Raw genomic sequence first — 11796 nt, forward strand, 5'->3', positions numbered from 1 at the left:
CAGATCGTCGGAACAGAACACTGGTAATTTTACGTTGTTTTTTATTAATACAAACGCCAAATACGAACAACCTTTTGGAGCACTCCCTTGCAAAACTTTTTGAAACTCATTCTGCGCGTCTGTTTCATCGACAAGAAGGTTTTTCGTCAGTTAATCAATTTAAAAATTTTTTTTTCTTTTCATGTAAATTGATGATCTGATTTTTGTTTTTTCCTTTAAACTTTTTTTTAATCGTCTTTTTATAGTATCTTTGTACGTAACACAAAAAATTAATTTCTTATGTAAAATAAGTGATCTTTTTTCGAGTAACAGAAAGTCATCAAATTGAGTTTATAATCTAAAAGGCGTGTTGCCAATTATTGAGAATTTTTCTAATCCTTTTATTAAAAAGCTATTAAAACTTTACATGAAATGTGTGAGTTTTAACTTAATAACTTCATATAACGCTTAAAAAAAAGAGATGGAAATATTAGTTAGATGAAAAGTTAGAGATGAGGAAATACCAATACGTGTAAATTAGGATATTTTTATCAACTATTATATTACTATACAAAACAATGTCATTTTTTTGTCATTATACAGTAATTTTATTTTTTGGTTAGGTGACAGATCGTCGGAACAGAACACTGGTAATTTTACGTTGTTTTTTATTAATACAAACGCCAAATACGAACAACCTTTTTGGAGCACTTAGCATCAAATTGAGTTTATAATCTAAAAAGCGTGTTGCCAATTTTTGAAAAATTTTCTATGTAGAAAGCTAATAAAACTTTACATGAAATGTGTGATTTTTAAACAAATAACTTCATAAAACGCTTAAAAAAAGAGATGGAAATACGTAGAAAATTAAAAAAGCGGGGAAAAAAGGTCACAGTAATCAAAAAAGTTGATATATTTATGTGTAAAATTAAGATAAATTTACGTTTTTTTAGATTATAAACTCAATTAATGACATTTTGTTTATCAAAACGTTCAAGTGAGTAAGTAAATAATAACGCTGGTAGTTTTTCAATCATTTTTTTTATGACAATAGATACAATACAAAATGATAATAAACAGAAGTAAATAAAAAACTAAAAATACTTTATACGACTAAATTTTATCGTAGTAGACATGCTGGGTAAGTTTTTAAATGTTCTGCGGGTATTGGTTCCGAATGATCGTTTATATTTGGCGTTTTGGTCCATATAGTTAATTTGGATTTCCACTTATTTCTCTATATTTATTAGTAAAACATATATTTTCTAACACAAAATTTAAAATTTGGAAATTTTAATAGATTCTTAATAAGTAATATTTAAAAAATATGTTGAGATGAAAATGTTACTAGACCAGATAAGTCTACAAAAATCAATAGGGGTTAAATTTATTTTATGTAGAAGCTGTACCAATGTACTAAAAAATCGTATAAAACATGATTCCTATTTAAACTCGTTTAATATTTATTTAAATAAATACCGCCCAGCTAGCTCAGTCGGTAGAGCACGAGTCTCTTAATCTCGGGGTCGTGGGTTCGAGCCCCACGTTGGGCGCCACTATGTCGTAAGACAAAAAGAAAGGAAAGATGTACACTCTAGACTCTTGATGTACACTGGTGAACACTGATACAAGAGTGAAACGGATTGCTGTCCGGGTTCTTCGCGGTTGTCGAAGAGCCGTTAATTATACTGGATTAAGAAGAGTTAGAGAATGGGAAAGGATAGGTACAAGGTGCGAACGAATCGCAAGACACGAATACTTGGAGAGATGAAGGAAGGATAAAGTACGAGGTGCGAACGAATCGCAAGACAAGTGCACAAGGAAAGAGGATAGACTACTAGGTGTTAATGAACGAACTCTCGAACTTAAACCTTGTAGACGGACAGCGACAACCGAGTACTCTTGACTGATGACATATAGCTCTGGTAAAGTCGACTGACGAAATATTATTCTATTAATGTCTTTTATTGTACTAAAGGTATAGTATAGACAGTAGAGTTAGTAGTTGCCTAATGTGCAATTTCTTCATTACATTATAATATTTATTTATTATTTTTATAAACCATTAAGTTAGCTCTTTTTCTTAGCATTGTCCTTCTTTTTTCCCGGGATTTTCGTCGAACCCTTTCTCTAACACTATAGTTCAAACCACCAGCAATACATGACACATGAGATGTGTTAATATTTATCTACTGGAATTAGTTTAGTATCCCTCTTAACAGGTGTAGTCAATCAGACAGTGGCACAGTCTAGCCGAGACATGATGCGCAGGGACACCTGCCGTGAGGGGCTAACGCACCAGAGCGTAGCAAGGCGGTCCGACCATCGTGGGACGGTTTTTAATTGTTATAAATATAAAACTATTTTTATTAATCAGCTATAATTATGGATTAATAGTTTAAAAGTTATTTGAAAAGGGTAGGATAGTAAAAGTTTTCTTAAAATTAATAGAATACAGTAAAATCGCGTTACACATTCAACATTAGCGCGTTAGGAATACAGGAGCACATATACAGAAATAGCCCTGGTCTCGGACCAAATGATTACGTTTTTTAGTAGAAAAAGACATCTATCGACAAATTGTATTTACGAGACCGACACGGCCGAATACAGTGATTGCCTAGAGCGTCAAAACACCGAAGGATCTTGTTCAGTGGTAAGATAATTTCTTCTATTTTCTTTTTCTTATATCTGAACTCCGTCGACAATTCGAACAACGATTGGATGCAAAATCATCTAGTAAATTAACTTAATAAATAATAAAACAAAGTAAACTTGTGAACCCGGTACTAACGTACGCAGTATTGGTTTAACCTCTGCACAACTGTACTCGGGGGATTTTTTTTATCTGATGAATTGCGTTACATTGCTCGTATACGACAGAGCGCAGTAATAACCAGAGTCTGTTATCAGTGATTTACACGAGCACATTTACTGAATAGTTAGGTAAGGTGCATGTACTCGGCTTGACACGCTTGTCCTAGAACATTATTGTTGATAAAAACGTATCATTTATATATATTCATTAAACATTAAAATATTGTGAAGACAATAGCTATTACAATATTGTACATTTCCTTTTGTATTAGTTATTAGTAACACAAAATCGTGTATAGTAATATCAATGTGATTTATTTATTGTTATGCAAATAAAAATATCTACATTTATAAATCAAAAACCTTTTTATATTATTATTATTAGTATTATTGAAATTGGTTTTTAACACAGTTTTAAAATCGTGTAAAAAATGTTATATTTAAAGCTATTATTTTCTTACATATTCACTATTAAAAATGTTTTACTGTTAAAAGTTCTCAAAACAATAAATATTGTTTTTTTGTTTTTAGGCTGGCTTTCACGATTAGGTGGTATGTTTTTTTCATCGCTTATTACTTTGTTTAATTTAACTTTGTTTGTACAATTGAAATATGGTACCAACAATATTCACGACAAAAGCTAATTTATCTTGGACGTTTTATATATCTTGTTCATTTACTTTGAAATATTTTGAGTATTAATAGTTCTATAATCGAATATCTTTGAAACAAGTTAAGCATGTTGTATACACTTTAGTATAAATTATATTATAATAAAACACATAATATTTTATGGTCATGTACATTGTGCAATATATCGAACTTGACAAAAAATAACATCTTTTAACGAAACCCTGTTTTGAAAAAGTGACAAACCTTTACATTAAACTGGTTAAGTGTGGTGTTATCATGAACAAGTTATGTATCGAGGAATAAAGGTTAAAATAGTTTTGCAACTTCGATTAGATTACATAATTTTGTGCTCATTTAAAAATGCACACTAATTAATTTCGATTCATTATCTTCGTGATTTTTTAAAATATCTAATATTTTATTTACAAGGTTGGGTAGGTGGCGGAACCTCGGAGGAGGCAAGTAGTTCAGAACCAACAAAAGGTAATAGTTACTTATTTTTAAAGGATAACTTGTTTTAATTAAAAGAGTAAACATTATTAATTTGGTGATTCCCTTATAAAGTCTTAAAACATAAAATAGCATCGTTTAGCATTCGATATGGTTCACTATATTTTGGTCGTGATTGAAACTCGAAAATGCAGTTTCCGTTTGCACTGTAAAGACGATTGCGTTTCTGAGCATCTCTTATTTACGTTTCAGTTCAGTTAGTCGAATTTACAAATGTCTCTTTTTCATATTACGGAAGTTATTATTTTCTTCCAAGGAAATTACTTGACGGCGTCTTGGAAACGTTACCTCGCTGTCCGCGGTCCGCCGTAATAAAACTCGTCCTCTAATATTACCGTTTTAATTATATTATTATTATTGTCCTTATATATTAAAATATTATATTTTGTTATTAATTTTCATATATAATATTCATTTAATAAAATAGCGTTTTGTATCGTGTTTAGAACTTCTTAAGACGAAAGGTGTAATTAGTGTTAACATCCCTAAAAATAAAGTAAGCTAACACATATGTATAAATATATATATATATATATATAATATATATATATATATAGTTCTAATATTATAAAATATTATTCCTTAGGCTGATTTGGAAGGCATTCGTGTAACGTTGAAGGACACAGGTAACATTAAAAAAGTTAATTTTATTTAAGCTATGAATTAATTTTTTTTTTTTTTTTTGACAGGAAGGAACCAATGAAAACAATCCAAATTACAGATACATATCAGTTGAAAATACAGCTTTTAAATAAATATACAAAATTAAATTGTGTAAACTATTAGTAAACCAAACCATATATTTCACGAATTCATAATAAACTTCTACTATCTGTCAATTTAAAAATATCTTGTTTTGCATTAACACATGTTTTCAAACTTGGTTACTATATTTTCACCAGATTTGAATATTGTAGCTTTGTGTACAATGTGTATATGTTTCATCTATCGTTATAGCCTGTAACAACATTTTGCATAATCTCAAAGAGGGTTGTCTAGATAATACGACGGATTAAATTATAATATAATAACTGTTATTGGTTAAGGCGCTTTGAATGTGGCATATTATCCTTTGACAGTTGTTTTGGTGTGAAAACACAGTACGTAGTATCATCTTAAGAAAAAAGCAGCATGTACAATAGAAAGTCTGCATATTTCTTAGTAAATCGATTTTAAAAAAAACAGTGTCTTCTTAAAAATAAAAAAATTAAGGTAATAGACTAATTATTACAAAACAATAATTTAAAAAATATTAAGGATACTTAGGACTAATAATCAATGCAGAAAAATTAAGAATTAATAGTAATAAAAAACATAAAGGTCATATTTCAGCTAAGTCTGCAACCACGAAAGAACATTTTCATGTCTCGTTGAAGAACCGAAAAAATTTAGAGTAGTGGTGGAAATGACCGCAACATAACATCTAAGTAGGACGTTATATCAAATTCAGAATTTTTTTTACCAGTGTGTTACGTGCCGAGCGTTGGTTTTTGAAGAAGGGATAAATTGAAATAATACACATCAAAAGTGGCCATGTTTTCCAAATATTATTACAAGTCAAGAAAAACAACATACAATTATTTAAAAATAAAATGTACAAGTTTAAAATTAATTCACAGTCTGCGTTTCTCTGTTCTGTAGGCTGATGGAATGATGTCTGTCTATATAGTTATCCAAATATATAACAGACATAAAATGATGCATAAGATTGTTTACAACGTTTGCAAAAATAAAAAATTTCACAATAGCTATTTATATAAACATGACGCTATTAATGATTGCATTTATTTCATGTAGGTAGAGGATAATAAAATTAGAGAATGAAGATATAATGAATAAATGAAAAATACTTGTAAGGCTGGTAGAGGATGTTAATAAGTTTACTATTTCCATAAAATAACTTATATTACTACTAGAGTGTACGATAATGAAAAAACTCCACATACCTAGTTATTTAAATTTTTATCACTTACCTAATTTAGGTTAATAATATCGAGACAACTAATACATATATAATTAATTGTTACATATTTAATTGTTATGAATACTCAAGAAGTATTCTCTTCTCTAGAAAAATGCGATTATAACTGCTCCCCCGGTCCAGATGGTATACCAGAAATTGTTTTAAAACAATGCAGATATGCTTTAACATTGCCATTACATTTCCTATTCTCTCTATAATTATCCACTGGCACTTTTCAGGACTTATGGATTCATACGGATATTAACAAGGCGTTGGACACGGTCAATCACACGGCGTTAATCCGAAAGTTGGCGTTGATGGGGGTGAGTAGTCATATTTTAAATTGGTTTAGATCGTATATTTCAAACAGAACTCAAAAAGTAAAAATTCATGGTTATTTTTCAAGGAGTATACGGTCCCTTCAAGAGTACCTCAAGGCGGCCACATCTCACCATTATTATTTAATTTATACATAAATGATATTAGTTAAGTTTTTGAATATGCGAACTTCAGCTTATTTGCAGATGAACTGAAACTATACTACATTATTAACTCTTCAGAAGACAGCCAAAAATTACAAAACGATTTCAATAACTTTCGGGATTGGTGTCATTATAATGGCCTTCAAGTCAATATTAATAAATGCAACACTATTTCGTGTTATCGTAAAAAATCACCTGTAATCAATATATACTACACTGATAATAACTATTGTTTACCTAGAGTGGATTCTATCAAAGACCTCGGTATTATTTTAACAAGTTCTCTTTCTTTTTCAACACGTATTCAAGCCATGTTACAGAAAGCATCACGGTATCTCGGTTTTATTATTAGAAACCCACTAGGTTTTAGTAACATTTTGTCATTAAAAACTCTATACTTTTCACTGTTTCGCTCAATTATGGTATATGGTTCAATTTTATGGAATCGGTATCAATTATGCTGGATTAATACAATAGAACGTGTTCAAAATAAATTTCTAAGGTTTATTAATTCAAAACTTCCTAATAGTTGTACAGTCGTTGACCACAACTATGATGTGTATGTACGTCTCGAATACAATACCTTGTATTCGAGACGTACATACTTAGATGTGGTTTTTATTCATAAAATCTTGAATGGATCAATTAACGATAGTTTCCTTCTTGGCCTAATTGGTATATAAGTTCCTTCATTTAATTCCAGAACCCGGCACACATTTGCTACAACAAAACACAGGTCACTATATGGCTTTTTTTCTCCAATAACAGAGCTTTGGTCTCTTGCAACCAACAAGATAATACCATGGACATTTTTTATTTCTGTTAGGCGGAACTTATACTTCTTCGTAGTTGTTAGCCTTCAAAACCATACTGTCGAACATATACAAAACAATCTATTATATATCAGGAACTAAGAATTAACTAGTTCTTATACACACACTATACAGCGTTCGTTTTTATAATACAAAAGTTATATAAATTGAAAAGTAATATTATCATTATTATATTTACATTTTTTTGTTCATACCACACTTAATTACAAATTTGATAATAAATTGCTTAATCATTTTTATAAATGCTTTTTATTATAGTTAGAGACATCGGTTACAGACGATGCCAATCATCTTATGTCAACACCGATTAACTTGCCTGCGGCCAACGGAAAACATCCACAGTGTGTCGATGGATAGCCGAAGATATTAAATTTTATTTTTGTTATTAATGAAATATATTAATATAATTACTACTGTCTAATCTAACAATAAATAAATAGTATGACATTGTTTAAACATAATACAAGAACTTAACTCTACTTAAAATATAGTTAGGTGTATATATGGTTATTTTTTTTGGTTTAACAAAAAATCTATTTGATTGACTTATTTTAAAAGTTTTATTTTTACAGAATGCCCTATATATATATATTTATAATTTTATTGAGATTGTTAGAACATTATATTTAAGTTGCATATAATTGTAAGTCAATGGAATTCTAAAAACTATTGGTTTTTTAAATAATTTAAACATTATTTTTTTAAACTTTTTTTGTTGTCTATAATTATTAATAGTATACATGGCATACAAGTTACAACTATAGATTTTATTAAATTGATACATTATTTCACTTATTTCAAACTTGGCATTGTTTAAAATCTTTTAATATTTTCATTTTGTAGGATAAAATGTTGGTTACCCATCTAACAAAAAATATCAATACATGGATTTTACCTTTGTGGTTAACTTAAAACAATATGAAAATAAATTTGAATGAATGCATATTATATGCTATTGATAGTAATACGTTTGATAGAAGTAAGTAATACGTTTATACGATTGTAGTATGGGTATTTGATGAACTGAATATTATTATTATACAATAATTGTCAAGATCTAAAAACTTAAAAGACTTGCATCGAGACATTTTATTAAACCGCTTTTTGGTCGTTTTTATAGGCACTGCCAAAAAAACAATAATCAAAAGAATGTCTTATCAACCTTCACTTCATTTCCTTTTAAGATTTAAAAGTTACTGATTGACCTCTAGACATTTCATTCGTACCTTACTTTTCAGTTCTTAAACACTTTTTAACTTCTTAAGTATACACCTTTAATGCATCATGCCGGGTCTACCTCTGATGATTAAATTCTAAATGTACAGTAGGTACGTCATTATCGGTTACTGACATAGACGGTTATTTCTGAACATATTAGGAAATTAGGTCAACCAATATCTAGATACATAATATACTACGTTTTGTTTCATATAGGAACATCATACAAGACATTTAGCCGATTGACATCCAGACATTTATTTCTTTTTTTAAACCATTACTTACTAAACCCGAAAAGTAAGCATCACTAGACACTCGATTTTTTAATAGGTAGATGAATTCTGGCCTGACAGATAGCTAGTGATCTTACCGGTCGCCTGTCAGTTAATATTTGTGACCAACTTGGTCGTGTTCCAGCTACTAGTAGGTATAACATATAGGAAACCATCGAAATAATAACGAATGTTCTTATACACTAAGATCAAAATTTCTCCCATATTATGATCACGTGTGATCATATTTATCACGTAAGATAACTTGACGACAATTTGACTTATTGTTATTGAAAAATAACAGGAATATTTGAAATATTGGACAAAAATTTCATGCAACGTGTGAATAATTTTTCCGGCACATGTTTTTTCTAGAAATATGTTTATTCTGTTTTTTTCAAAATAACGAGGCCATTTGCGTCATACTTTAATAACAAATTATCTATATAGTTTGAATAACGTTGTTAAATAATGTATAAGATATTCAACTGAATATTTTGATTTTGACACATAAATTTCCAAATTTAAAAAATTTTAAATGATTTTAATCAATCAATCTAAAAATCAGAATTATTTTAGTAAAAAAGTGTCGTGTTCTAATGCATATTTTATATATCTTTGCTATTAAAATGTATACCACCCTCCTACACATAAAAACATTTCAGTTGGTCCAACTTTAACTATGTTTAGTGGAACAACTTCTTATTTGGTTTTTTCAAATAGAAACATATGAAGCTCCTAAAATAAGCCTTCTTTTATCGGGACCAAATTTTTAATAATTTAGTATAACTAGTATTGTTTTGTGACTTTATATTAACCACAGCTTTAGCTGGACCAACTTTGTATTTTTTAAAGACTCGCTTATTTCTTAATAGGTCAAACAATATATTTCACAGTTTGACTTATTGTTATTGAAAAATATCAGGAATATTTTAAATATTGGACAAAAATTTCATGCAACGTGTGAATAATTTTTCGGGCACATGTGTTTTTTACAATTATGTATCTTCTGATATTTTCGAAATAACATTGTCATGTGCGTCATACATAATAACACCGTTTCTTAATAGTTTGAATAACGGTTGTTAAATAATGTATAATTTATCTAGTTAAATATGTTTTTGACTCATATAATTCTAAATTTAAAAATTGTAAATGATCCTAAAAAATCAATCTAAAAATCAGAATTATTTTTGAAAGAAATGTCATATCCTAACGCATATTTTATATTTTACTATTAATATGTATACCACCCTCCTACACATAAAAACTTAACAGTTGGTGCTACTTTAGCTATGTTTAGTGGAACAACTACTTATTTGTTTTTTCAAATAGAATCATATTAAGCTCCTATAATAAGCCTTCTTTTATCGGGACCAAATTTTTAATAACTCAGTTTAACTAGCATTGTATTGTGCCCTTATATTATTAACCACAGTTTTAGTTGGAGCAACTTTGTATTTTATAGAGACTCACTTATTTCCTTAATTATTAGGTTAAACAATATATTTAACAATTTGACTTATTGTTATCGAAAAATATCAGGAATATTTAAAATGTTGGACAAAAATTACATACAACGTTTGAATATTTTTTCCGGCATATGTGTTTTTTTTAAATAATGTAGGTTCTCTTATTTTCGAAATAACATGGCCATTTGTGTCACACTTCAATAGCACTATTTCTATATAGTTTGAATAACGTTTGTTAAATAATGTATTATATCATTGGAATATTTTAAATAATGGGCAAATTTTTTGTAATGTTAAGGGAAATTGTTTTTCACTGTTATCATGTTTGCTCAATCTCACAGGTTTTTTAGAAATATGTACGTTCCGTTATTTTCGTAATAACATTGCTATGTGCGTCATACTTTTATAAAACTGTTTCAATATAGTTGAATAACGTTTGTAAATAATGTATATTGTATTCAATTGAATATTTTTTTGACACATATTTAAAAATTGGGAATAATTTTAAAAAATCAATCCAAAAATTAGATTATCTTAGAAAAATAAATTTCATATCCTAACGCATATTTGATATGTCTTAACTATTAAGAATTGTACCACCCTCCTACACATAAAAACTTTACAGTTGGTCCCACTTTAACTATGTTTACTATAGAGACACACAATTATCCAGGTGAAACAACTAAATAAAAAGTTGGTATTACTAAATGTTTACTGGAACAACTTTTTATTTAGTTCTTTCAAATAGAATCGTATTAAGCCCCTATTATAAGCCTTCTTTTATCGGTACCAAATTTTTAATTACTAGTAATGTTTTGTGACCATATATTAACCACAGCTTTAGTTGGACCAACTTTGTATTTTTTAGAGACTAACTTATTTCTCTAACTTATAGGTTATATAAAATAGTTAACAATTAGACTTATTCTTATAGAGAAATATCAGAAATATTTTTAGTATTGGACAAAAATGTCATGCAACGGTTGAATATTTTATCGGGCACATGTGTTTTTTAGAAAAATGTACGTTCTGATATTTTCGAAATAACATTGCCATTTGCGTCATACTTTAATAACACTGTTTTAATATAGTTAAAATAACGTTTGTTGAATAATGTATATAATATTGAATTGAATATTTTTTTAATCGTAAATTTCCAATTTTTAAATTTGTAAATGATTGAAATTAATCAATTTAAAAATTAGATTATTTTAGAATAAAATATGTCATATCCTAACGCATATTTTATATATCTTTACTATTAATATGTATACCATCCTTCTACACATAACAAATGTACAGTTGGTCCCACTTTAACTATGTTTACTGGAACAACTTTGTATTGAGTTCGTTCAAATAGAATCGTATTAAACCCCTATAATAATACTTCTTTTATAAGGACCAAATTATTAATAGCTCAGTCAAACTAAAATGTATTGTAACCTTATATTAACCACAGTTTTAGTTGGACCAACTTTGTATTTTATAAAGACTATTTTATATCTCCTTAATTATTAGGTAAAAAGTATATTGAAAAATTTGACTTATTGTTATCGAAAAACATCAGGAATATTTTAAATATTTGACGAAAATTTCATGCAACGTTTGAATATTTTA

The 11796-nt window shown here is 28.4% G+C and overlaps 1 non-coding gene across 1 annotated transcript; it reads left to right on the forward strand.

Moving 5' to 3' along the window:
* The first annotated feature begins 1459 nt into the window (after positions 1-1459).
* Trnak-cuu (transfer RNA lysine (anticodon CUU)) lies at positions 1460-1532 on the forward strand. The gene has a single exon. It is a non-coding gene; the product is annotated as a tRNA-Lys (tRNA).
* Positions 1533-11796: the final 10264 nt, after the last annotated feature.

This window comes from Adelges cooleyi, unplaced genomic scaffold (assembly GCF_023614345.1).
Source record: "Adelges cooleyi isolate 19-005CV unplaced genomic scaffold, UGA_ACOO_1.1 ACOO_flye_CR_arks_rails_tigmint_CR_PRNA_795, whole genome shotgun sequence".
Lineage (NCBI taxonomy): Eukaryota > Metazoa > Arthropoda > Insecta > Hemiptera > Adelgidae > Adelges > Adelges cooleyi.